General features: G+C 40.0%; 1 protein-coding gene and 1 pseudogene across 1 annotated transcript in view; one reads left to right on the top strand and one right to left on the bottom strand.

Moving 5' to 3' along the window:
* Positions 1 to 17,088, bottom strand: part of AGPAT3 (1-acylglycerol-3-phosphate O-acyltransferase 3) — a 170,798-nt gene extending 153,710 nt beyond the window's left edge. The window contains exon 1 of the mRNA XM_043995345.1: positions 17,007 to 17,088. The gene's annotated coding sequence lies outside the window, so the exon portion shown is untranslated. The remainder of the gene's footprint in view (positions 1 to 17,006) is intronic.
* Positions 17,089 to 17,605: 517 nt separating this feature from the next.
* Positions 17,606 to 27,175, top strand: part of LOC122749376 — a 32,535-nt pseudogene continuing 22,965 nt past the window's right edge.

Below are 27,175 nucleotides of genomic sequence, written 5' to 3' on the forward strand. Positions count from 1 at the left end.
TGGTTGACAGGGACAAACCCTCTTGGTTACTGTAAGAACACAAACCTTAGTTTCTCTGTTAACCCTTTTAGGTAATATTGATCAAATTTTAGGTTATCTGTTAACCCCTTTTAGATTATCTATTAGCCACTTTTAGAGCTTGAATCTAAGTTAGAGCTCAAATCTTAGGTTTGTCTGTTAACCCTTTTTAGCCTCCTCCATCAGGGTGAAACCCTGATAATTGTCCTATCACACATAGGAACTTATGAGGTCATCAAGAGAGAAGAGGACCTTGAGGCACACCAATTTTTAGGGAGAATGATTTAGATAAAGAGTCATCAAAAGAGAGCAGCCAGGCTGACATACAATTACTCTAAAAAACTCCAAACACAGCCATACGACAACTCCTGGAGTGAGTGGCAGAACCCACAAAAAGATGGGCTGAGATCATTTTCCAGCCAAAGACAGCTTAGAAGATCAGCAGGAGAGGTCTGGTATGCCAGGGTGGGAGCAACGCCCAATGCCAAGGGTGTGCTGACACAGATCCAATCCCAGGCAGGTGGCACCAGAGAAATTTACCCCCAGCCTCTGAATTAGCTACAGTGACAGTGTCTTCTAGAACTAAGCACATGGTCTGGTGAGAGGGTTGAATGGCTAACCAGGGTGAGACTACAGGGTACCCCAGTAGGAAACCAGGAAAAAATCTTGAGTGGCATCAGCCCACGTGGAGAGGGACATAGGCTGTTCAGAGCTAACAACCACAGAAAATAAAAATTTTGTTGCCCAGTTAATTAGCAAGTTGGCCTGGGGTTATTTACAGACCAGAGCACAGGCCAGGTGAGTGAAGAACTTGCCCCTCCTTAAATCATACCACCTGGGACCCCCAGAAGCTTGGGACAGTACAGTCAGGAAGCAGTACCCCACTTTAAGAAGGAGTTATGAGGGGCAGCTAGTTGGCACAGTGGATGGAGCACCAGCCCTGGAGTCAGGAGGACCTGAGTTCAAATCTGACCTCAGACACTTAACCCTTACTAGCTGTGTGACCCTAGGCAAGTCACTTAATCCCAACTGCCTCACCAAAAAAAAAAAGAAGAAGAAGAAGAAGAAGAAGAAGGAGTTAAAAGTCAAGAAATATGCAGGTGAGATGAGCAGAGAAAGATGTGGAGCATAGACAGTTTCTTTAGTGACAAAGAAGACAGAGGTCCACCCTAAGAAGAGGATAGAAACGTCAGGGCTCCTACATCCAAATCTTCCAAGAAAAATATGAATAGGTCTCAGGCCAGAGGTGCTCAAAAAGGAGTTGGAAGATAAAGTAAGAGGTGGATGAAAAAATGAGAGTGATGCAGAAAAGTCACGAGAAAAAAAGTCAACAACTTAAAAGCCAAATGGAAAAGCTCTGAAGAAAATAATTGCCTTAAGAATTAGAACTGAACAAATGGAAGCTAGTGACTTTATGAGAAACCAAGGCACAATAAAGCAAATCCAAATAAATTTTTTAAAATAGAGGGCAGTGTGAAATATATTCTTGGAAAATCAGCAGACCTGAAAAATAGATCCAGAAGAGATAATTTAAAAATTATTGGAGTACCTGAAAACCATGATCAAAAAAAGAGCTTAGGGGGGCAGCTAGGTGGCGCAGTGGATAGAGCACCGGCCCTGGAGTCAGGAGTACCTGAGTTCAAATCTAGCCCCAGACACTTAACACTTACTAGCTGTGTGACCCTGGGCAAGTCACTTAACACCAATTGCCTCACTAAAAAAAAAAAAAAAAAAAAAAAAAAAAAAAGAGCTTAGACATCATCTTCCAAGAGATGGTCAGGGAAAACTGCCCTGATATTCTAGAAATAGAAGGTAAACTAGAAATTGAAAGCATCCACCAATCACCTCCTGAAAGAGATCCCAAAAGGAAAACTTCCAGGAATATTTTAGCCAAATTCCAGAGCTCCCAGGTCAAGGAGAAAATATTGCAAGCAGCCAGAAAGAAACAATTCAAGTACTGTCGAGCCACGGTCAGGATAGCACAAGATCTAGCAGCTCCTACATTAAAGGATCAGAGGGCATGGAATATGATATTCTGGAGGGCAAAGGAATTGGGATTACAACCAAGAATCACCCACCCAGCAAAACTGAGTATAATCTTTTGGAGGGGGGAGGAAATGGGACTTCAATGAAAAATAGGACTTTCATGTATTTGTGATGAAAAGACTTGAACTGAATAGAAAATTTGACTTTCAAATATAAGACCCTGGAGAAGCATAAAAAGGTAAACAGGAAAAAAAATCATGAGGGATCTTAAAAAGTTAAACTGTTTACATTCCTACATGGGAAGATGATACATCCAACTCATAAGAGCTTTCTCAGTAATAGGGAAGATGATAGGAATAAAATTAGGTAGAGGGCACAGATGGGAACTGATTAGAAAGGGATAATGATATCTGTAAAGCATTTATTTTTTGATTATCGGTTATTTTTGTTTTGTTTTGGTGGGGTGGTTAGGGTTTGATGGCATGCCTGGGGTCAAGGAGTTGGTGAGTGTCTTGTGTCTGAGGCCAGATTTGGGCTTGGGTCCTCCTAGGTCCAGGGAGGGTGCTTTGTCCACTGTGTCACCTAGCTGCCCCATGATGACATCTTTAGGTTAAAATTGAGAGGAGAAAGGATTGCACTGGGGCAGAGGGAAGGGGAGAGGTAAAATGGGGTGAAATCTAGTTGGTGCAGTAGATAGAGCACTGGCCTTGGAGTCAGGAGGACCTGAGTTAAAATCTGGCCTCAGACACTTGACACTTGCTAGTTGTGTGAACCTGGGCAAGTCACTTAACCCTCACTGCCCCACCAAAAAATAAAAATAAAAAAAGTACTATATAAATGTAGTTTACTATTTTTTTTTAAATGATGAGCAGGATGCTATCAGAAAGACCTGGAAGGACCTGCATGAACTGATGCAAAGTGAAATGTACTATATACAAAATAACAGTAATATTGTGAGATGATCTGCTGTGAATGACTCAGTTATTTTCAAGAATGCAATGATCTAAAACAACTTGGAAGGTCTTATGAAAAATGCAATCCATCTACAGAGAGAACTGATGATATTTGAATACAGAATGAAGCATAATTTTTTTTTTAGTTCCTTTATCTGAAGTTTTGTTTTTGTTGGTTTTCTTTCACAATACATGACTGCTCATGTATTGCTTATATTGAATTGCTTGAGTTCTTGGAGGTGGGGAGAGGGAGGAAGAGAATTTGGAACACAAATTTTTTTTTTTAAATCGATGTTGGGTGCCCCCCCCAGAAAAAATCGATGTTAGCGGGGGCAGCTAGGTGGTGCAGTGGATAAAGCACCAGCCCTGGATTCAGGAGGACCTGAGCTCAAATCCAGCTTCATACACTTGACACTTACTACTTGTATGACCCTGGGCAAATTACTTAACCCTCAGTGCCCTGCAAGGGAAAAAATGATGTCAAAATTTGTATTTCACATGTAATTTGGAAAAATAAAATTCCAAATATAAAAAATATAAAGAACAGCCAGGCAGGCAAAAGAACCAAATGTCACGAAAACGCATAGGAAAGAAAAATCAAGAAAGAGAGGGCTAAAGAATGTCAAATGCTATATAGATTGGTCAAGAATTACAACTAAGAAAAGTTAAGCACTATTTCTACCACATCATACTGGCTCAAGGTCTTTAGGAGTCTAGGTGATCTCTTTCCAGGGATGTTGTAGAGAAGATTCCTATTTATGTATGAGTTGGACTCTTTTTCCTTCTGTATATTTTCACAGAATCACGGATTCACAGAATATTGGATATGATCTCACTCTGATTTTTCTTTCACAACATAGCTAATGCAGAAATATGTTTAATGTGATTGTACATATATAACCTATATCAGTTTGCTCTCCATCTTGGGGAGGAGGGAGGAAAGGGAGGGTGGGAGAAAATTTTGGAACTAAAAATCCTATGAAAACAAATGTTAACCGGAAAATAATAAATTACTTTTATTTATTAAAAAAAAAAAAGAAGTGATCTCAAATGTCCAACACAAGCCTTGAGGTCTCCTGCAACTTGGATTCTCTTATAAGTACACAGGTAAACAAAACACAAGATAGAGTATGATGAAGACAGAGAAGAAGTTCAGATAAAGTAATCTAGAAAAATATGAGAAGCAAAAAGAACACTTTCAAATAGGAGGTTCAAGGAAGACTTTCTGAAAAAACTGAGGTAAGACTTGAAGAACAAGAAGGATTCTATGAAACCCAGAGATGAGGACATCATGCAATACCCCACTTGGGTACATGGAAATGGAAGATGACATGTCAGGTTTATAGAAGAGTTAACAGACTATTTAGACTGGAAAACAAAGACCATGAATGAGAGTAATATGAAATCTGACTAGAAAAGTAGGTTAGAACTAATTTTAAATGGTCTTAAATGCCAGGATTTTTTTTTAACATCCATCTATCAGTGGAGTTGTGTAGCTACAAAATATGGAGCTTTTTTCCAACACTTTTGTTTTATTGTTTTGTTTTCACATTAAATATATTTAAAGAATATTCCCATTTCAAGAGAGGCCTCTTGTAGCCAAGTAAAACAATTAAATAAAATTAAGAGTACTACATATTCATCTGAAAGTGTACAAAAAATTTAACATCTGTAGCACACACTTCTTTATTGTTTTAAATTAACAAAAATCTATTTTTTCTCCTGCTTATATCCCACCCCACTGGGTGAAAAAAAATGAAAAAGCAAAAACTTCTTTTAACAAGTTCATAGCCAACCAAAAAACAAATTTCCCCAATGGGTGTATACAAAAATGCACGTCTTATTCTGCACCTTAAATCTATCACTTCTCTATAATGGATAGTATATTTCATCATTGGTCCTCTGAAATCATGGTCATTGTATTTCTCGTAATCTATACAGCTTTCAAAGTTGTTTTTACAATGTAGTTGTATTAATTTTTCTCTCAGTTATGCTCATTTCATTCTTTATCAGTTTATAAAAGTACTCAAAATTGTTCACCTTTCTAACATTGATGTTATAGTATAAATTGTTTTGGTCCTGCTTACTTCTCTTTGCATCAGTACATATGTCTTTTCATTGTCTTTTTGAAATCATCTATTTCCCTATTTCTTATGGCACAATAGGACTACATCACATTCATATGCTACAATTTCTTTTATTCTTCAATTGTTGGACCATCTTTCTGGTTTCTAGTTTTGTTTTGCTTTGGTTTTTGACACCACAGAAAGAGCTGCTATAAATATTTTTGTACATAAAGGACCCTTTCCTCTTTCTTTTTTCTCTTGGGTATAGGGCTAGCTGGGATATATCTGGATCAAAAGGTACACACTGTTTAGCAACTTTTTGTATAACTCAAAATTGCTTTCCAAAATAGTTGTACTCCTTCACAGGTCCAGCAACAGTAAATCAATGTACCTGTTTTCTCACAGATCCTCCAACATTTATCATTTTCCATGTTGTTATCTTTGCCATTCTGAAGGGTGTGAAGTAGATTCTTAGAAACTCTTGTTTTAATTTGCATTTCCTTAATTATTTGTGATTTGGAGCATTTCTTTTCATATGGTTATAGGTAGCCTGAGTTTCTTCCCAAGAACTGTTTGTTCATGTGCTTAAAACCATTTATCAACTGAGGAGTCTCTTTTTCTTATAAATTTCAATCAGTTCCTTATGTATCTTGGAATTGAGAACTTTTATCAGAGAAACTTGCTATAAATATTTTTCCAGTTAGTTATTTACCTTTTAATCTTCTATTTCTCAAATTTGTGCAAAAAAATTATATAGTAAAAATTATTCATTTCATCATCTGTGACCTTCTATGTTCACTGCTCATGAACTTTTCTCCTATCCCCAAATCTGATAAGTAGTTGTTTCCACATTTCTCTAATATGTTTGTGGTGACCTTTTGTATCTAGGTCATATATCCATTTGGAGCTTATCTTAGCATAAGCCATGAGGTACTAGTCTAAATCTAATTCCTTCCATACTGTTACCCAATTTTTCCAGTAGTTTTTTTCAAATGATGAATTTTTATCTCAGTATCTAAGGTCTTTGTGTTTATCAAATACTAAGAATATTAGATACATTTGCTTCTATATGTTGTATACCTAATCTATTTCGCCAATCAACCTTTCTTAAACAGTACCAAACTGTTTTAATAATAACTACTTTGAAGTATGGCTTGAGATCTGGCACTATACTCCAAAATCCCCTTTGTTTTCATTGTTTCTCTTGAGATTCTTGAATTTTTTTCCTGCATATGAATTGTTATTTTTCCAAGTTCTATAAAATAATACTTTGGTATTTTGGTATAGTATTTAATAAGAAAATTGTCAATTTTATTATATTGGCTTGTCCTACAAATGAATAATTAACATTTTTCCAATTATTTATGTCTGCGTATTTCTATAAAGTTTTTTGCAGTTGTGTTTATATGGTTCTTGTATATATCTTGGACAGTACACTCAAGTATTTTGTTCATTCTGTAGTAATTTTAAGAGGAATTTCTCTTTCTCCTCTTACTAGGTTTTAATGGCATTATACAGAAATGTTGATGATTTTTGTGGATTTACCAAAAGAAATGAAAATGAGTATAACACAGAAGGCAACAGAATGATGCATGGTAGGTGTAATCAGGCTATGACATATAGCAAGTAAAACACTTCAAAGAGGAGGCAGCTAGATGGCTCAGTAGATAAAGCACTGGCCCTGGATTCAGGAGGACCTGAGTTCAAATCTAGTCTCAGATACTTGACACTTACTAGCTGTGTGACCCTGGGCAAGTCACTTAACTCCAATTGCCTCACAAAAAAAGAAGGAAGATGATGATGGCGATGGTGATGATATTGGTATCTATGTAAAGGATTAGTTAGAGAAGAGAGAGATTGGTAGCATTAGACCAGTAAGAATATTAATTATGAGATTCTAGGTAGAGTAATGAAGACTTACAGTGAAATTATGGGAGGATGGCAGGTAGCATTAGAGCTGACCCTTGATGGAAACTAAAAAGTCTAAGGTTGAGAAAGAAGAAAGAGATAAATGCAAGAAATATTTTAGAAGTAGAATTGATAGAATTTAGCAGTTAACTACATATGGTGACTAAGGGAGATGAAAGAGTCAAAAATGACACCAAGATTTCAAACCTGGGTGATGAGAAGAATGGTACGACCATCAACAGAAATAGGGAAGATAGGAGAAAGGACAAGTTTAGGGAGAAAGATCAATCCCATTTTGAACATACGACATATTCAAATAGAAATATCCCAATAGACGATTGAAGATGTATAACTTGAGTTCTGAGAAAAGATTAGAGATGGGAGTAATAGATTAAAAAATTATCTACATAGACATAATAATCAAACCCATGCAAGCAAATTAGATTGATAAATGAGAAAGTACAGGGAGAGAAGAGTACTGTTACCTATTCTTTGTCACATCTAATTAGTTGCTAAATTGCCCAGATCATTTTGGTGAAAAACTCTCTAACTAAAGACTTCTTTCAGTGTTGAACATAAATAATGACTCAAGTTTCTGTCTCTGGCAAGTTATATACCACAACTTCATTTTGGTTTTGTTTTGTTTTGTTTTGCAGGGCAATGAAGGTTAAGTAACTTGTCAAGTGTCTGCGGTTGAATTTGAACTCAGGTCCTCCTGAATCCAGGACCGGTGCTTTTATCCACTGTGCCACCTAGCTGCCCCCACCACAACTTCATTTTTAACTAAACAGCTTGGACCTGAGATGCACCAAAATATTTATAGCTGTACTTTTGGTAATAAGAAGGAATTGGAAACAAAAAACTTTAGCCTATCAATTAAGGATTGGGTAAACAAATTGTGATACCTGAATGTAATTGAATACTACTGTGCTATAATAAATGATGTGATAAATATATGGAAGCATAGAAAGATCTATATGAACCATTGCAGAGTGAAATAAGCAGAGCCAAGAAAACAATATACATGGTAACTACAACAATGGGTTTTTGATTCTTCACTTATTTCTATTAATATTTTTGGTTTTTAATCATAAATTCAGACTAATCTTAGTTTTAATAAAAATTTGTTTTGCAAAATATATATGTACATATATTTTATTGTATATATATATATATATATATATATATATATATATAAAAACATAGACACATACACACAATACATATAATGGGCTCAAAGTTGAAAGAAACCAAGTTATAAGAGGGTAGCATTTTAAATAAAAACTGAAAACATAACTCTTGGCATTGGTACTACACACACATTTTATAAGAAAATTCAACATAAGGAATTTACCTAAAAGTGATCCTAACTTTACCTAAGAGATGTGTTCCTGAAAAGGTGAACATAAACTGAAGTTCTATAAACTGAATTCTATTTTATGACTGACATATTATAGATGCTTAATAATAATTGCTAAGATTAAACAGTATTTTTAAGATCTGCAAAGTACTTAACATCTCATTAGAGTCTCAGCTTTGTATGGTAAGCATATTTGTATTTCCACTTGATCTTCAATTAATAATAGCTTTTAATACTTTAGCATGAGGTCCCACTGCTTTAATTGTAAAAGAACCAGTTATAAACAAACATTTTAATACATTAAAAGAGTTGTTAGGTGAAACTATTTGTATAACAACAACAAAATAAATCAATGCCTCTATTTAGTGGAACTTGCACCCTAGCCAGCCCAGGAATGCCCAGCCATCAGGAGCTTGGTTTAGAGCCCACATTACCTGGGAACTAATGCCCCTCGATCTACTGTCATATGTGTGGAAGCTGCATATTTTCTGTCCTATGTCACCAAAACCCACAACATTCTATTCCCCTAAGAGGATAACAAGGGAATTGTCCCAGTATTCTCCCCTTCCTTACTCCATTGCAGGAATAGAAGAATGGAGTTCTTGCTCTATGTCCCTTTCAGGAGGAGGATTTAAGGGTCTCCTCACCCACAAACCTACTGCCATGTGAACCTGTACCTTGCTCTTTCTCCAAACATGTACAACAAGCAACAACATATTAGTACTTTGAAACCACCAAGCATACAGACTCTAGGTTTTGTTTTACCACACAACCTAAATCTCAGGTATCAAGCATCTTACTGCAAATTCCATTCTCAGGATCAAAACTAATCCAAGGAGCCAAAATGCATATGCATCGTCTAGGTGTGCATCAATCCCCACAATTTTCAAAGTGAAACAAAGGAACCAGCTGCTAATGTGAGTTTAGTACAGCCCTAAGGCATTTGCTGCCAGAAACCTTGGCTGCTTCAACCCCTGCTTTCCCAATGTGTGAGAGAGTAGTCTGCCATCAGAGGACCCAGGAGAATGGGAGGCCCAGTTAATTGGTACTTAGCCAAACTAGGAAATTTCCACCAACTCCTCCCTTAATCCCAAGGATTCAGAGTTCTTATCTGCTAAGGAGAAAACCTCTTTCCCCTACTAATCCTCCCCCATCTCATTCTCATAACCACCTCAGCTCTCCCTGTCGTCATTGTGCCCTGTGGAACAACCCAGTCTATCATTATCAAACTTCTCTTTATCCTAGACCTCTTCTCGAACTCCTTGTACTCACAAGAACCCGGATTCCTCTAGAAGATGCATCCCTGGCCACCCTTTGCAGCCAGGACTGCTACTTCTCTCATGCTCCTTGCATGCCCTGAGAATAAACATAACTCTTTGCTACCACTTCAGACCATCCCTTTGCCTCTATTACAATGTAACCTCTCCTTTGAAGTTTAATTTATCCATCTATATTACCCCCATGTAGAACCTTGCTACAATAACCTACTGGCCTCCAGATCACCACAAATGTGTGTTTATGTAAACACATATACATCTATATGCATCTACATAGATGTCTGTATCTACATACATGCATGTGTGTGCGTGTGTACATATACACGCAGCCTGAATTTCTCTTCTCAACTCTAATGCTAAATATCGCCAACTGACTGTTGAACATCTCTAACTAGATTTTCCATTAGAATCTATTGAAAGTGCTAACATCCCATCTCATCTCATCACTTAAATTTGGAATGATGGAGTCTTTTTTCGTGTCTTCCCTTTCCTTTCATTCTACCTCCACTTCATTTCTCAAGTCTGTACTGTTTTCTCTACTCACAAAGCCCCTACTCTAATTCAGGCCCTCATCACCTCCATCCCTAGACTTTTCAATTCTCTCCCCCTCCAATACATCATCCACACAGCCACCAAATTCATACTCCTAAAACAAGTCTGACCATGTCACTCCCTTGCTCAAAAACCTTTTATAACTCCTCAGTCTAGCATTTAAAATCCTTCACATGGGGACAGCTAGGTGGTGCAGTAGATAGAGCACCGGCCCTGGAGTCAGGAGTACCTGAGTTCAAATCTGGCCTCAGACACTTAACACTTACTAGCTGTGTGACCCTGGGCAAGTCACTTAACCCCAATTGCCTCACTAAAAAAAAAAAAAATCCTTCACGTTCTGGCTCCCACCTATCTTTCCAGACATTTCATATTACTCTTCTTCACAAGTTCTAGGCTCTAGTCAAACTATCTACTATCTGTTTTCTGAATTCTATATCCCATTCCCTGTCTGGAATTCCATCCCTTCCTCATCTGTAACTCTTAAATTTAGTTTCCTTCTCCTATTCAAAGCCTTCCTAATTGTTATTGCTTTCTCACCCTCCACAATTTACCCTTTATTATATTTTTTTGTATAAGTATCCCCACCCAATTTTTATCTTTGTACACACAGAACCTAAGTCAGTTCCTTGCATATAATAAGCATTTCATAAATATTTAATTGAATTTCTTGTTGTTTAGTCATTTTCAGTCATGTCCAACTCTTCATGACCCCTTCTCTGGGAGGTTTTCTTGGCAAAGATACTGGAGTGGTTTGCCATTTCTTTCTCCAGCTCATTTTGCAGATGAGGGAACTGAGGCAAACAGGGTTAGGTGACTTGCCCTGGGTCACACAGGTAGTAAGTGTCTGAGGCCACATTTGAACTCTGGTCTTCCTGACTTGTATTTTCATATTTTAGTTTTCTGAAAGTAGGGCATACCTACAAATTGCAAGTATAATGTAAAGACTGACAACAGGTACAAAGAGCACTAGAGACTTGAAGTCAAAAGGCTTAAGTTTTTAGTTCTAGTGCCTCTTACTAGCCATGGGATCATGGATAAATCATAACCTCTCTGGACATAAATTTCAATCAATCAACAAGTATTTATTAAGCACCTACCATGTGCCAAGCATTGTAGTAGGCATTGGGTAACTTAGCTTTAAAATAGGAGCATTAGGACCATTTATGTTATAAGGCTGTTGCAAAGTAACATAATGTAAAGTGCTATATAATTGTTGAGCTATTATTATTCATTACCTGACAATCTATTATGAATTATGAATTTTCCAGATCCACTTAGTCTCTCTACAAGTGCAGTCTAAAGCATGAATGAACTAATAGGATCACAAAATAAATCTCCCCCCACCCCCAACCAGATAGGGAAAGAAAGAAGACAGCAATACGCATTTTCTACAGCATACTACAGCAATTTATTATCATCCTTATCATCAACTGAAACAAAATAGTATTATCAAGACCCCTTAAGACAGAAAGTCTGTCTCCACCCTAGACTCCAGCCTCTCCAATAATCATCACTATAGCAATCTACCACACTCATCAGGGAAGATAAGATATTTTATAAGACCAAGGACAAAAAGTAGCTGATCTACAGTAAAATTATGAATTTTCCATATTTATAAAGAAAAGCAATATATGCTAAAAAGAGTCCGTTTCATAGACAATTGTATTTTTTTCTGTTGTTCCTCTTTTGTTTGGATTGTTTATTTTAATTGGGCCTTAAGTTCAATTTTAAAATGAATTTTTTAAATTACTGTAAATAGGATTAAATGGACCAATAGAGATACTAAAGGATACTTATATTTATTTAGGTTCAGTGATGATAATATACATGTACCCCTTCACAAAAACTGCTAAACTTTTAAAATATTTTAAAAATTTTCTTGGCCAATAAAACCCTCTCTGGATCATAAGTTTAATTTTAATTTAGTTGATATGCAGACTACCTTTGACAATTCTTCAGTATGAACCTATGTAAGTTGCCACAGTCAAATTGGTTTCCCCTTGTTTTGAAGGTCCAAAACAAAATTACATTTCAAAGATCAGTTACTCAGGGTCTATGTCACTTTCAATTTTAAATTAATGAAAAGATTCCACAATTAAATGAAAGATGACACAGAATTTGAACATGAAATAACTTTATTTAGAATGGATCTAATTGCCTAAAATTCATCATGAGATGATAAATTTAGAATGCCAAAAGCAAAATGTTAAATTTAGTCCAAAGAAAAAGAGTTTAGGAAAAAGACATGATGATATTATGAAAAAAACTACAGTCAACCCAAATTAATTCAGTTATCCAACCATAAAATCCCATGAAACTTCTATGAGATCATTTGAAAAAAGTTCAATCCAGACGATGACTGAACAATTAAAGAAGCCATATTACAGATATCTTTTTAAAAGAAATATAAATAGGGGCAGCTAGGTGGCGAAGTGGATAGAGCACCGGCCCTGGAGTCAGGAGTACCTGAGTTCAAATCCGACCTCAGACATTTGACACTTACTAGCTGTGTGACCCTGGGGCAAGTCACTTAACCCCAAATGCCTCACCAAAAAAAAAAACAAAAACAAAAGAAAAAAAAGAAATATAAATAAATGTAACTAGTAGTGTTCAACTTTTTGCTCCACAAACATAAGTGTTCAACAGCAGCAACCTTTAACAATAAAACATTAGTGTTTCTACTCTGGCCAGAGAGGGAATGAAGGCAAAGACCTTAAGCCAGAACTGACTTTTGATTAAGAATTATATAGCAAATTAGCTCAGTTTAAAAGGTAGAAATGAGGAAGTACAACACTGTTTAAATCTGAGAGCATCTCATCCTTTCTAGTCAAAATAATGATGAGGGGGCATCTAGGTGGCAAATTGGATAAAGCACCAGCCCTGGATTCAGGAATACCTGAGTTCAAATCCAGCCTCAGACACTTGACACTTACTAGCTGTGTGACCCTGGGCAAGTCACTTAATCCTCATTGCCCCACTAAAAAAATAATAATGAGGATGAGGATGAGGATGAGGCAAAGGAAAGACACTAACCTTTAAGTGAAAAAAGGAATGCAAAAATAGGCTAGACAATTACAACTCCAGGACTAGTTCAATTTTTTGAGATTGTGGCCACTTAATGTCTCTGGTATTCATTTTCCCCATGTGTAAAAAGGAACTAATACTGTTTGCCTCATCTCACTTGTAAAAAAAAGTTACATAATTATTAGTCATCTATTAACTAATATGGTTCTTTATGTTTAATAAGATGATCAAAATAGATGTCATTCCATTTTAGAATGGAGTTTTGTTTTGTTTTAATGTAGCATAGGAAGTGATGATACCCAGTTTTATGGTGGTGAGGTTGGGTTTTTGGTTTTTTTGTTTGTAACATCTTAAGCAATCAGAAAGTTCTACAGTATTTTTTGACCAACTCATTTAAGTTTTCTCCCTTTATTAGTCAGTCTTTCAACAGAAAGGCAAAATGATAGACTGAGCATGGTATTGAAAGCCCTAACAACTGGCTCTAGCAAATTTACCCCACTAACTCCTCCAATAGTAGGCTGTCCCATCTTGTAAAATGAAAAGCAATAAAATGGTTCCAAATCAGAAAAACTTGGGCTCAAGTGCTCCTCTCTGCCACATATTAGGGCAATTCACTAAAACTACCTGGTAGTTTCCTTACAGGTCTAGAAAAACACACACATAGAACATTTTACTAGTTCTCAAAAACTTATAAACTAGGGGCAGCTAGGTGGCACAGTGGATAGAGCACCGGCCCTGGAGTCAGGAGTACCTGAGTTCAAATCCGGCCTCAGACACTTAAAACTTACTAGCTGTGTTACCCTGGGCAAGTCACTTAACCCCAATTGCCTCACTTTAAAAATATATATATAAACCTCCTTCTCTTGCAGACACCCTTAGAATATAAACCAATGAGATAAAAGTATTCTTTATCACTGACCATTAATTCCTCACATATGGTTGATAAATGAATAAGTTTTCCATAGTGGGAGAAAATACAGCCTTCAAGCCAGAACAACCTGATTTCACGGCTCACCTCTGATATATACTAGCTGTATAACCACAGGTAAGTCACTTAACCTCTCAATGCTCTAGGACAGAGGTGCCAAACATTTAGCAGCTGGCAATAAAACCAGATTAAAATGCAATTGGGAAATAAACAAATAAAATAAAAATAAAATGGAACATAGAAAATATTAACATGTGTCTTTTAAAGTCAAGCATTGGGATCCTTTTGTTTGGTTTAGTACCCCTCCCTTTCTATTTGAGTTTGACACCCCAGCTCTATGTAACACTTTAAGACTATAAACTTCAGAGAAGGTGCCATCCAGCATTATTAAAAGGAGTTTCCTCATGGGGATTTCCTTGTAACTAATAAAATCACAGGCGAAATCTATGAATGAATGAATGATAAATACCAGGTTCTAGAAATATGTTATATGCAATTTAGCTCAAAGTATATGTAAAGGGGTTTGTACTTTCTGATCTGCACCCCCAAGGCTCATAAAACAGCAAGGAGCATCATCAGTGCCTATCATGTATATGATCGCTTTTACTAATGGAAACACAGGAATACAAATGTATTCTCAGGTGAGTTGTGGTGGGCTGACCTTTGGATTTCTTACTAGTGGAAGAACATTTTTTAATTATCAAAGAAAGATTTAATTATCAAAGATCCCACTCTTTTACAGAAAGAGGGTAAAAGGAGGGAAAAGAATGTTTTTTTTGTATCCTAATGGTCAACTCTTTTCAAAAAACCCATGTTTAAATTAGGTTAAAAGTCCTTAAAGCACTCTAAACCAGTCTGTTTAGTTCTCATGTGAAACAAATAAGGAAAATAAAGAGATTTAGTTGAAATGCAACTAGGCCATAATGTTATTTCCTACATCTCCTTAACCAGGCCCAACACTTAGATAGTCTAACTACTTGAAATTTATCCTACTTTTAATGCCTGTGTGACTAAGTTATTCTCCCATAGTCTATACATTTTTTTCCTTTCACAAGACTATTATACACATATTTCCCAATACAGAGAGGTAAACTCTTCAAACACTGCTATATACAAAGGTTTTCAGGTTATGCAGGAAAATAACACCATGGGAAGCCATTTACAAAAATCAGTTTTCCCAAAGTCATTACTCTCCTCCCCTGATATCTATCCATGCACTGTCAGAAGATGAAAGCCCCCAATATGTGTTTTACAGGAGGACATTTTTGAAGGGAGCATACCCCCACCCTCACCAAAGATGAAAAAGGAAATTTCCATCTTCTTTCCAATATGGTTACAAACAGGCAAAATAAACCTCTTTTTAAGCACTTTGGGAACAACTATTCTAGTGGTATTCTAAGTTGGTTTTAAAATATTTAAAATATTTTTCCTCAAAATAGCAATTAGAAAATTGATTTTGATTATCTTGTTTTTACATCGCCTTTATTTCCCGAATGTATCCCTTCTTCCTCCCCTACCTAGCGCTTCATTTCTAGTGATAAAGACGAAAAAAAAAATCAGTAAAGCAAAACTACCAACATCAGCCCAGTCTGACAGCATAACCAATGAGTCCCCCACCTCTTTAAAGAAGGACCTCCTCCTCTCTTTCTTTGGGCCCAGAAATAGCAATAGTATTTGTGAAGTGACGTGGAGGTTGACAATCTTACTGAAATTCACATTTGATCTTTGGACATGGGACTGAACCCTAAAGCCACATCTTCTAACTTCCTCCCCTAAAGACATATACAAACACACCACCTCTAGCCCAAGCCTATCAAACATACACCAACACAAAATTCTTCTCCTGTCAAGGAATTTTCATCAACAGTCTGAGCTTTCAGCACTAGATGAACGACAGCATCACAAGCTCTGGGTCTCACACTAAGGGGACCAATGTGCACACCACAGAGTGACTAGCCCAGGGCAGCCAGGGTCACAGAGGCAAATGGACTGCGCCGGACCCGAGAGAAGGCGAAGATGACGCAGCCCCTCTTTGCCTCGAGTACCGGCAACCCTCGGGCAGCTTCTTCTTACCCTCAAACTCAGTCACCACCTTTTACCCCCACCTCAAGATGTTCCCCCCCCCCCCCCCCCCGAGCTCCTCACTCAAGGAAGGGCCGCGCGGGCGCTCCCATTGGTGAGAGCCGCACCACCTCCCGGGCCTCGGCCCTCCGCCATTGGACAGCTCGGGGCTCATTTAGAAGGTGCCCCGGGCCCCCCGCACCAAGAGGCCGGCGGGCGGGCTAGGGAAGCACAGGAGGACGGGCGCTGCCGCTGAAGACGGCGGCTTGGGGAAGAAGGAGGGACGGGACTGGACGAGTTCCCAGGGCCCAGGATTAGCGTCTGTCCACCCACCCCGGGCAGCCCCGGCCACCGGAGGAGACGCGGCCTGACAGAGCAAGGCAGCGACGGCATCCAGCGAAGCCGACACCCCGCGCCTCGGCTGTCCCCTCCTCCCCACACCGGACACGCACACACAGGCGCGCACACACACACTCACACACACCCGCGGGTGCACCACTCTTACACGGGTGGACAGGGGATGCAGTACAGTCCATCGCACCAGGAGAGGGAGGAGGCGAGCGCCCCTGGGTCCACACACACATACACACACACACACGCACACATACACACGCGCGCGCATACACACGCACACGCGCGTACGCACATGCAACGCCTCAGAGCAGGGTGTGTGGAAGGGGTGAGATGGATGACACTGGCATTCCGAATGCAAGGGAGGGGGGAGAACCCAGGGAGATTAGGGGGTTACAGATGGAGGCAACTAGAAAGAGTCAGGAGACAGTGACACGGTGGCGGGAGCAGCAGTACGCCCCTGGCAAGGCCCCCCACCCCGCTTCTTCCCCGCAGCCCCAGCTCCCGCCCCGGGTAACCCACCTGCAGCGGCAGCCGACGATCCGCCCCGGGCGTCTGGTCCCGCGCCTCGGCTCCTCCTCCGCGACGCGTCAGCTCCAGCTCCCGGGCAGTCGTCGCCACCGCCGCCGCCGCCTGAGCGGCTGCCCGGCTTCCCCCCCGCGACAGGGGGAGGGGGTGAGGGCGCGGGAGGCTGTAGCTGCTACGGCCGCCTGAGATCGGCCGAGACGACGGCGGCGGCGGCTCCAGCTGAGGCTTGGGCCGCACGTCTGGGGGTCCCCGCTACCGCTAGTTCCTAGGGGGTGGCCACGGCCCCAGCTGTTCCCAGATCTTTTATTGAGTGCGGCACCTCCAGCTGCTGCTCTCCCCCACCCCCTTCCCCCCTCCCCCCTCCCCTCCCCCCTCCCGCGCCACCCTCCTCCTCCTCCTCCTCCTCCTCCTCCTTCTTCTCCTCCTCGAGAGCTGCCTCTGAAGCGGCTGCTACTTCCTGTGTGCAGCAGTCCTACTGTTCCTCCCGGGCCGCTGGGGGCAGGAGAGCTCGGTGGGAGGAGCAGGACGGGGTCTCGGGCTGGAGCCGGGCCGGGCTGGGGACCGGGTCGGGGCCGGGGCCGGGGCTGGAGCTGGGCGGCTGCGGCTCCGCAGGCTGAGGGCGAGCTGGGCGGGCGGCCTCGGATGTCACGGGGAGGAGCCTGCTTGTCGTGCCCCCGCCCCACGCCGCCTCCGGGGGCCTCGGTGAGTGGGGACGCGTGGTGGCCGCCTCCCAGCTTCTCAGCCCTACTGGAGGGGGGGGGTGGGAGGAGGGGGAATTGGGATGGGAAAGGGGACTCACAAGACAGTCCCACCCCCACCCCAACACCTTGCCAAATATATTCTGATCGCAGTAAGAAAGAAGGGAAAACATCTTTCCCTTTCTGTTAGTGGTGCAGAAAGAGTGGAAAGTCCACTGGACAGCCAGCTTGCTCCTTGTAGAATCGAATTTTTACTGCCCTCACCAATTAAACTATCGAACAGATATTATCTAAGCCCTGCCCCCCCTTCAGCCTTCCCCCCTCCCCTTCTCTCTATCTTCTCCCCCCCCCCCTCCGTCTCCCTCTCTCCCTATCTCTCCCCCTCTCTCTCACACTATTCAGGGTCTAGTCAAAGCCAAGACTCCTAGGAATTTGCAAATTGATTCCACCTCATGGAAAGGTGAAAGGACAGAAACCACGATTAATTTGACAAAATACCCTCCCCCTTCCCCTTTATTTACTAGGGTCACTCCAACCTTAAAGAACATTAAAAGTTTACACCAGTGCTCTCTACCACAGGAACATTATCTCCTTTGCCCAAGACATCGTGGTTTGCAGACTAACGATAAGTGTGGTTATTTATTTACACTGTTTGTTTTAGTAACTTAGTTGGCAACATTTTAATTATTTTTTTATTCTTCCAAGTAAAATACCTTTTAAACTTAGTAAAACTCTTAGAACAGACTAGCTGAAATAAAAATATCATTTTATTACCACTTAACATATCCACTAAAGTGTTGAAGTAGCATTTGTAATTCTCCCTGTTTTTCCAAGCTCTTAACAATCATTGAAGGTTTGACACAGCAACCCGACAGAGGGGTCATCACCATTTTACAAAAGATTGAAAAAAAAAAGGCAAAGTACAAAGTCAGGAGAGAGACTGTGCTAGATCTAAAATGTTTGTTCCTATTGCCTCCTTGTCTACTCAGATCATGAGTCCAGGCTATTTTGCAACTGGCATATATCTCTGAAAAGATCTCCATAGGATTACAATAAGGGAAATGGATGTGAAATGAAAAAGAGGTCTGTTTCTTCAGTAAAAGAGCTTAGGTAAGAAGTAGTTGGAGAAGTGATGGGGGGGGGGCAGAATTTTATTGTATCTTATAGTATAATCGAAGTTTTTCAATATGTTTCTTTTATAAATCACAGAAGTTTATTTGACATAACTTTGGGTTTTTCGTGTGTGCTAATTGATACCTGTTGTATTACTGTTCCAGTTATAAATAGGGAATATGAACAATATGGATTTTGCATCCATGAATAATGGTGCCTAGCAGTTTGCCTGGAGCATTCTGTGGGAGCTCATCTATTTTTTTGGTTGTTTCTTTTTTTCCCTTTTTCAGCTAACCTAGACTAATTTTTGTAATTCTAATCTCTTAATTCCTCTCTTTAGACCCTTCTTTTTAGGTTAACCTGCTTGTTTTAGTGAGGGATGAGTTTAGATTCCTTTTATATTGCCCTATGCATTGGCAGGCATAATCAAGGTGCAGAACCCTGTGGTGCAGAACCCCAGAGTACATTTTATCTTCACCTTCAGTGGTGCTTACCTCATGTTTAAAAAGGATCCTTGGAGACATTTTGATTAAAAGGTCAAGAATGTGAAGGAAAATAATGGACAAAAAGCAGTGTAATTCAAGACTACCCTCACCTCCTCTGCCTGAAAGCCAAGGCAGATTAGATTTTACCACCACCCCAGGATTCTCCAGTACTCTTAAAGGGTTTTGAGGGGGTCTCTTGGCTCTCTGCAAATGGCTCCAGCTCCACTGATGGTATTCCCTCAATTGTAGGGGGTGGTCCCCTGCACCCAGTTACATTTAGCCACTATCAGATTAGTTTTTACACAGAAATATTTACTTCAAAAGGTATAATAAATATATACACATATTTCCCCAACACTGGAGACCCAATCCTCTTCTCTCTTTGCACTACCTCAGTCTTTGGGAAGGAGATGAAGTATATAGCTTAGTCCAGTTGCCATAAGATACAGTCCCATACTATATCATTTGGTGATTTCATCACTTCCCATGTTTTCAATTATCTCTATGCAGATGACTCTCAGATTTACATATCCAACCATATCTCTCCTAACCTCCAGTCTTGCACCTCCAACTGCCTTTTAGGCATATCAAACTAGATGGCCTGTAACATCTTAAACTCAACATGTCCCCAGCCTAACACGTTAACTTTTCCCCCATAATCCTCCCTTCTTCCTAATTTTCCTATTACTGTTGAGGGTAAAACCATCATCCCAGTCACCCATATCTGCAACCTAGGTGTCATTCTTTTTTTGGGGGGGAGGGGGGGAGGCAATGAGGATTAAGTGACTTGTCCAAGGTCACATAGCTAGTAGTGTCAAGTATCTGAAGCCAGATTTGAACTCAGGTCCTCCTGAATCCAGGGCCATACTTTATCCACTGCCATATAGGTGTCATTCTTGACTACTTTCTCTCACCACCACAAACCCAATCAGTCCTCTGTCCATCTACCTCTGTAATATCTCTCATGTACACCCTCTTCTCTCCTTTGACACTGCAACCACTCTGGTTCAGGCCCTTAGCACTTCATGCCTAAACTATTGCAATAACCAATTGTTGGTGTCCCTGTCTCAACTCTCTCCCAATTACATCCATACTCAATTCAGCTGTCAAATTGATCTTCCTCAAGTGCAAGTCTAACCATGTCACCTTCCCTCCTTTTCTAGTAGCTCCCTATTACCTCTAGCATCAAATATAAAGTAGCTAGTTGACTCAGTAGATAACCACCAGGCCTACACTAAAGGAATACCTGAGTTCAAATCTGGCCTCAGACACTTAGTAGCTATGCAGCTCCCATAGTTGATTACTTATTATCTCTCCTACCTATTAGACAGTGAGCTAGCATCTTAAGAGCAACAATTGTGTTTGCCTTTCTTTGTATCCCCAACACTTAGCACAATGCCTGGCACAAAGTAGGCTCTTAATTAATGCAAGCTGAATGACTGGCCTACTAGTACCTAATTTCATCCCAACATTGAATCTGAACTAACAGGATTCTGGCTTATGTCAGACCTACCCATAACAACCCTCCCCTGCTTTTTCCCACAAAGATAAGATGCAGGTAATTAATGCTCTTTGCCTTTCCATCCAATCTCTTTCTATAAATAATATTCACTTGTTACTTCCATTTCTAAGAAATGTTCATTTAATCCATCTTTGTCCTTGCTCCTTTTTGCCTTCTAGGACACTATAAAAATTTAATCTCCTATTCATGAACTTTGTGTTTAAATAGTTCTTTCTTTATTCTAATGCCTTCATATAAGGTGAGGCTTCTCAAAGTTGAAAGTCTGGCTCTCTGCTCTAGCTAACACAGCTAAGAGTACTATTATGGATCTCACCCTTGCATTCCTTCCCCATGTCTTTGTTTGAAGAACCTTCTCCTGAGATGTTTTATTCTCCCAAATTAAAAAAAAAAAAGATAGTGGTATTGGGCTAAATATAGTCTCTTCCACTATGCCACCTGTCAACCCTGGAACCAATACATCATTCTTCTGGACCTTTGTCACCCCATCCACCTGACATCCATGTTGGACACCCCCAGGGACTCTAGATTCCCCTGCAGTAAGGAAGCAGTCTAGAAAAAGCATGTTCCCTGACCAGAGACTGGAGTGCTCAGAAGTATCCACTCTCCCCTCTTTATACCTGCTGTGAGCCCCTCTTTATGCTCCTCACTCCTCCCCCAAATGTACGAGATGTATTCATGGGCCTGCCTCTCACTACCCCCCCCCCCACTTTGAGTCCTCTAGACCTATAGACTTTTCCTTGTCTTTGGCAGGGCAAGAGACTAAAAGGAAGGAATTCTTCATTTCTGTCACCCCTAATGGCAGTGATACCTAACTCAAACTGAAATGGGGGCCACTAATCCATACATAAAGATCCCTTGTGGGCAATATATTGACTTAGTAATAAAATGTAATATTATCTATGTTTTATTGTATTTTTATTTATTTTTTAAAATATTTCCAAATTGGGGCGGCTAGGTGGTGCAGTGGATAGAGCACCGGCCCTGGATTCAGGAGGACCTGAGTTCAAATCTGACCTCAGACACTTAATACTTACTAGCTGTGTGACCCTGGGCAAGCCACTTAAGCCTCAGTGCCCCACCAAAAAAAATATATTTCCGAATTACATTTTAATCTGGTTGTCAGACCTTGTCAGGCAGCGTGTTTGATAACCTCTGCCTTATGGTAACATGCTATTTTTTCAGTCATTTTCCAGTTTTGGGATATATATTTTGTTTCTCAGTTTTCTTTTATCACAAATCATGTCAAAATATTTTTCTATACTCTAAATCTTACAAAAATGAATTTTGAAAACTAACTTCACAAGTAATTGAAAAAAAATTTTTTTTCTACATAAAGGTCTTATCTTGATGTTGGTAATCTCCTTAGGACAAAGTCCTTGTAAATGCGATCTCTGAGTCAAAGGGTATAACATTTAGCAATTTTTCTTGTGTAATCCAATCTCTACCCAAGCCTGGAGCATTTTGCTTTCTGCTGCTCACAGAAGGAGAATGACTCTTGGCTTTGCTTGGGCCTTTGCCCATACACTTCACTTTGCTTCTTTGGCTCACCCTCAAGAAGTCTCATAGGCCAGCAGAGACCAAGCCCTTCTTATCAGGATGAAACTGTTCCATGCTCATAAGTAACTCTCACCTCTTTAAATGCTCTGGTGGCTTCTACATCTGCAAAGTGGGGATAGCCTTGGACAGGTCTGGGATATATCTTATCTTCTGCATATTTCCTTAGGTTCTACTATACCTCTTTGCCATAATGAGCCTCTACTTTGAGTATGAGTTCAGCAGGTTTTTCTCTTTCATGCATTAAAGTGTTTCTTGTAATATCTTGCTTCCACTGTATTGAGCCCTTGACTCTTCTAAACAATCTGTGTAGCACAACCTATATCTGCTCACTGCCTCAGAGAGCAAGGAGAAGAAGGAGGGAAGAGAGTATGGAATTTGGAACTCAAAGCTTTAAATGAAAATGTTATCAAAAATTTTAAAATTTAAAAGAAAACAATCCATGTAACTCCAGACTGTCTGACCTTAAGTATGTGCTTTACCAAGGACAGAAACTGTACCACTGATACTCTGTTAATCTTATTACCTTTTCCGATTCAGTTGCACTCCACTGTTTTAGTACTTCTGAGGCCTGTACAATCCAAGCCTCCCACTGTTCTCCTCTTGGGGAAGTTACCACAGTGTACCACAGAAGAAAAGGCCCAAACCCAACTTACAGGTACAACTATACTTCTGTACTTATTTAAGACATTCAGTTTCTCTATAGGAGAATATCTTACCTGGATCAGTGCTCACAAATTATTGAGATTTGATGTGGCCCACATACTTAACAGAAACTCTGCAAAATGAGCTCTTGCCAATTGACAACTTCAAACCTTGTGTTCTTCCAGTGTCTTAACAAATACAATGCTATTATCAAGGTACAATAACACTTCCAAGTAGTCCATGTCCCCAACTACTTTTCTCCATCAGCTGCTGAAAAGTGGTTGGTGCCCCTAAAGATGCCTTAGGACATATACTCAAACTGGAAAAATCCAGCTGGACAGATGAAAGCAGTCTTCTTTTCTTCCTCAAATCCAGGAATCTGGTAGTATCCTCTATGCAACCAACTGTAAAACTGAAAACCATTGGATGCCTATCAAACAATCTGGGGCCTATTACACCCATGGCATAGTGTTCTGGTTCACTTTAGTTCTTTTGTTCAAAGTCTGGTAATCTGTACACATCCGTATTTTCCTTTTTCTTAGGTACCATGACTATGGGTGAGGCATGAGGGCTGCTTGATTCTGTAATGATGCATTTCTTTCAGATGGTAACTGCAGTCTTCCTTCATAGATAGAGGAATCCTAGATATCTCTCTGAATGGTCAGAAATCAGTGATCTGGATTCTGTATTATACCTTGAACACATTCCACATCTCACTGAAATGTTAATATGTATTTCCTTTTGATAAGTTTCAGCCTCCACCTAACCTTCCACTTCTGTCATACTGGGGAGTTCTTAAAGTCAAATATCCTAGAAGCCAGAGACTGAGTAGTCAGTGTTCTAATGGTATTTGCTAGCACCTCTTGTCTCTGTCCTCTTGTAAGCCTCTGCACAATCTATAAGGATGGTCAAAATGTACAGGGATTAAGTCCTAACTTCTCCCTTGCCATATCCTGCTAGACTTTTGAAAAGGATATTTCCAATCAATGCTGATCCTCCAATGAGTTTTGGCAGGTATAGACATACCAGAGCTATAGTATACACTTTCCTGTTGTCACCAACAACTTCCTTAGGAAATCTCAAGCTTACCTTAATGTATCCCAGATATGATAGTTATTTTGTTTGGATTTTTGGTTTGTTTGTTTGTTTGTTTTTCATTTGACCCACCAAGTCTAATCCCTTTTTCTCATATATCTATCATAAAATACTGGGAAATGGTAAGAATTAAATTGTTTTTCAGAACAATTGAACCAATTCTTGATTCTACAAGCAGTGAATTAGCATGCCTATCTTTCAAAGGACTTCCAAAAGTGAGTTTTCCCATATCTGCTAGTTTAGTAGAGATAGGGGTAATGCTCGAGGTTTTCACATTTCTCTGATGATTAGTATGTAGCATTATCATAAGCTCAATATGTTCAGGACTCACCAAGAAGATTAGGATGCATCAAAGAGACAGATTCCTGGGGATCAGATATAAATTTCCTAGCTTCCTCTTCCTTGACCCCCTCCCTTGGGGAACTTAGCTCTAACAGTGAGACTGGTAGAGAGCCTGACTTTAACAGATAAACTTGCTGTCTCCACCCTTTGGGTATATGTAAAAAGAAGCTACATGGAAAATAAAGAAGGGGGAGCAGCAGAGGCACTTTACCATAAAGAATGAACACAAGGACCTGGATCCAAGAAAGTGTGGATGAACCATGTATCCTATTGTCTAGTCTGGCCCTCTATCCCACAGCCAGCCTGCTGTCTCTTCTCAGGTGCCATGATTCTAGTTCTTTCTGATTGTGTTCCACACAGACACACCCCACATTGTTAGGGACCTCTGACCCCAGTGCCATTTAAACATTTAACATGAGTTAGCTTTTACATTGGGATATTTACTTCAAAGACATACCAAGAAAAAAACCCATCCATAATTCAGAAATAATTTCATCTATGCCACCTGCTTATTAAGGGGTTTAGGATCATAATTTAGCTTAGTTCCTACTTAACATTGTAACATTGTTCCCACTAAGTTAATGTCCAAATGTGGCATGACTGTCAGGTGAGTCCTGATAGGCTAGGGTCCCAAAGGTCACTCCTGAAGATTATTCCTTGTTCCTTGGATTCCAACTCCTGGATTCCTGTTACTTGCTCTCCTTACCTTTGAAACTCCCAGGCCTGAGACTCGACTCCCTTCACCTACATCAGAAAAGGACAAAAGATAAGGCCAAAAACCAAGTCCTACTCCTCAGGGCCATATGGCCTCAGAGGGGAAGAAAGCCCTAACACCCTTCCCCTTACAAAATAGTCTCTCACTATGAGAGAAAGTCACCAAACTCCCCAGATTAGAATGAGGCAATGGGGATGTTGCTGATGCTACTCGGTCTTTTTGAAGATGCTAGCAGTTATGTCTATACAGCCAATAGAAATAGGTTCCTCTCAGCCACATGATTAGCCAACCAGAACCAATTAGACAATGCTCCAGAATCTCTCCATGGCACCTCTCTTCCCTATCACCACAATTGGGGGCGGCTAGGTGGTGCAGTGGATAAAGCACTGGCCCTGGATTCAGGAGGACCTGAGTTCAAATCCGGCTTCACATACTTGACACTTACTAGCTGTGTGACTCTGGGCAAGTCACTTAACCCTCATTGCCCAGCAAAAAAAAAAAAAAAGAAAGAAAGTATTTCACATCACCACGATTCTCCCAGAAGCAACCTTCCTTGTCTCCTCTACATGCAGAGGTTTCATTAGCTGACCCCTGCCTCCTCTTCTCCCCTCTACTCCTGTAACAATCTTCCCCCTGTTTGAAAAATTTGCAGTCTGAAATAAATAGGTAGGACTGCATTTTGAACATATTGTCCATGTGCCCAATCCAAAATAGCCTTCTGGGGAGTCAAAAAGTATTGTGCTTTCATTTGATTACCCGAGTTCCATACAAGAATCTCAAAATGTAGCGCAATCTTATACTATCCCATACATATAGTTGATAATCATAATTATGCCCAAATACAAAGTTTTGAAGATTTGACAAAGAATATTTCACAAAATTTACCAAAGGTTATTGCTTGTTTAGTATACAAGTGCCTGACTTGGTGCTCAAATGATTTACCTCATTCCAAAAGCAACCCTCCCTCCCCACCCCACCCCCCAAAACACCCAGCTGTTTCTGAAAGAAACCTAGTCCAGGAATACAAGGATTGTTCTGCATTAGGAAAACAATTCACATAATTAATCATACAAGTAAAAAAATATGTATCTATAAGATATGTCTTTACATTTATGTTGAATTGGGAATTAGCTACATAAATAGATACTGCTCAGGGTGACATAGATGGATAAGATCTAAGGGCTGAACTGCTTTTGCAGAGAGTAGAATGAGGACCAATACCTATACCACCAGCATGCTAGCCATTGGGAGAGACAAACAAATTCTGGGACAGGCACTGGGCAATTTCTTTTCCAGTCTTCAAGAGAAGTATCAGGTTAGAATCGTGTTTAATTGCCACCTCTCAAATATCTCTGGTCTAGGGATATGATAAGTTTAGGAAGAAAAAAACATTTGCCTGATGACCCACAAGGGAGGAGAGTAGCCCTTAGCTCACACTCACCTGTTTAAGCTCTTTCCTTCCAAGTCTTGCACAAAAGACCATAAAAAAATTATCAAATAGCAAATAAACCAATTTATCTAACTGAAACTGCAAACAGAAACCTGAGAGGCTCTTCAGATTATATTGTACCACAAGAATGAATAAACTCTTCATTTGGGAGCAAGCTAAGATCCTGGCCTTTAGCCACATTCCCCTCCTAAAGAGACATGACATTTTCAAATAACATAGAAAACCCTGAGCGGTCCTTTATTTTGATCCCTTCCTCGTGACAAGCAAGGGAGCAGAGTACTACACCTGTTAAAAGAATTATGTTTTTGCTCAGGGCTGCAACTCAATTGTGCAGTGAGTAATGTGTTCTTCTCTAGGTTTACTATGATGAAAAACTGGGGAATGGTTTGACATCTTCCCATACCCCTGCTGCTAGCTCTACATGGAGGGAGGACTCCATGAGTCAAACTTCCATTTTATAGATGAAGAAACAGAAGATGAATGATTTGCCCAGGGTCAAATAACTAGTAAGTACCTAAGGCAGGATTTGAACTCAGATCTTCTT

The sequence above is a fragment of the Dromiciops gliroides genome, chromosome 3 (genome assembly GCF_019393635.1).
Source record: "Dromiciops gliroides isolate mDroGli1 chromosome 3, mDroGli1.pri, whole genome shotgun sequence".
Lineage (NCBI taxonomy): Eukaryota > Metazoa > Chordata > Mammalia > Microbiotheria > Microbiotheriidae > Dromiciops > Dromiciops gliroides.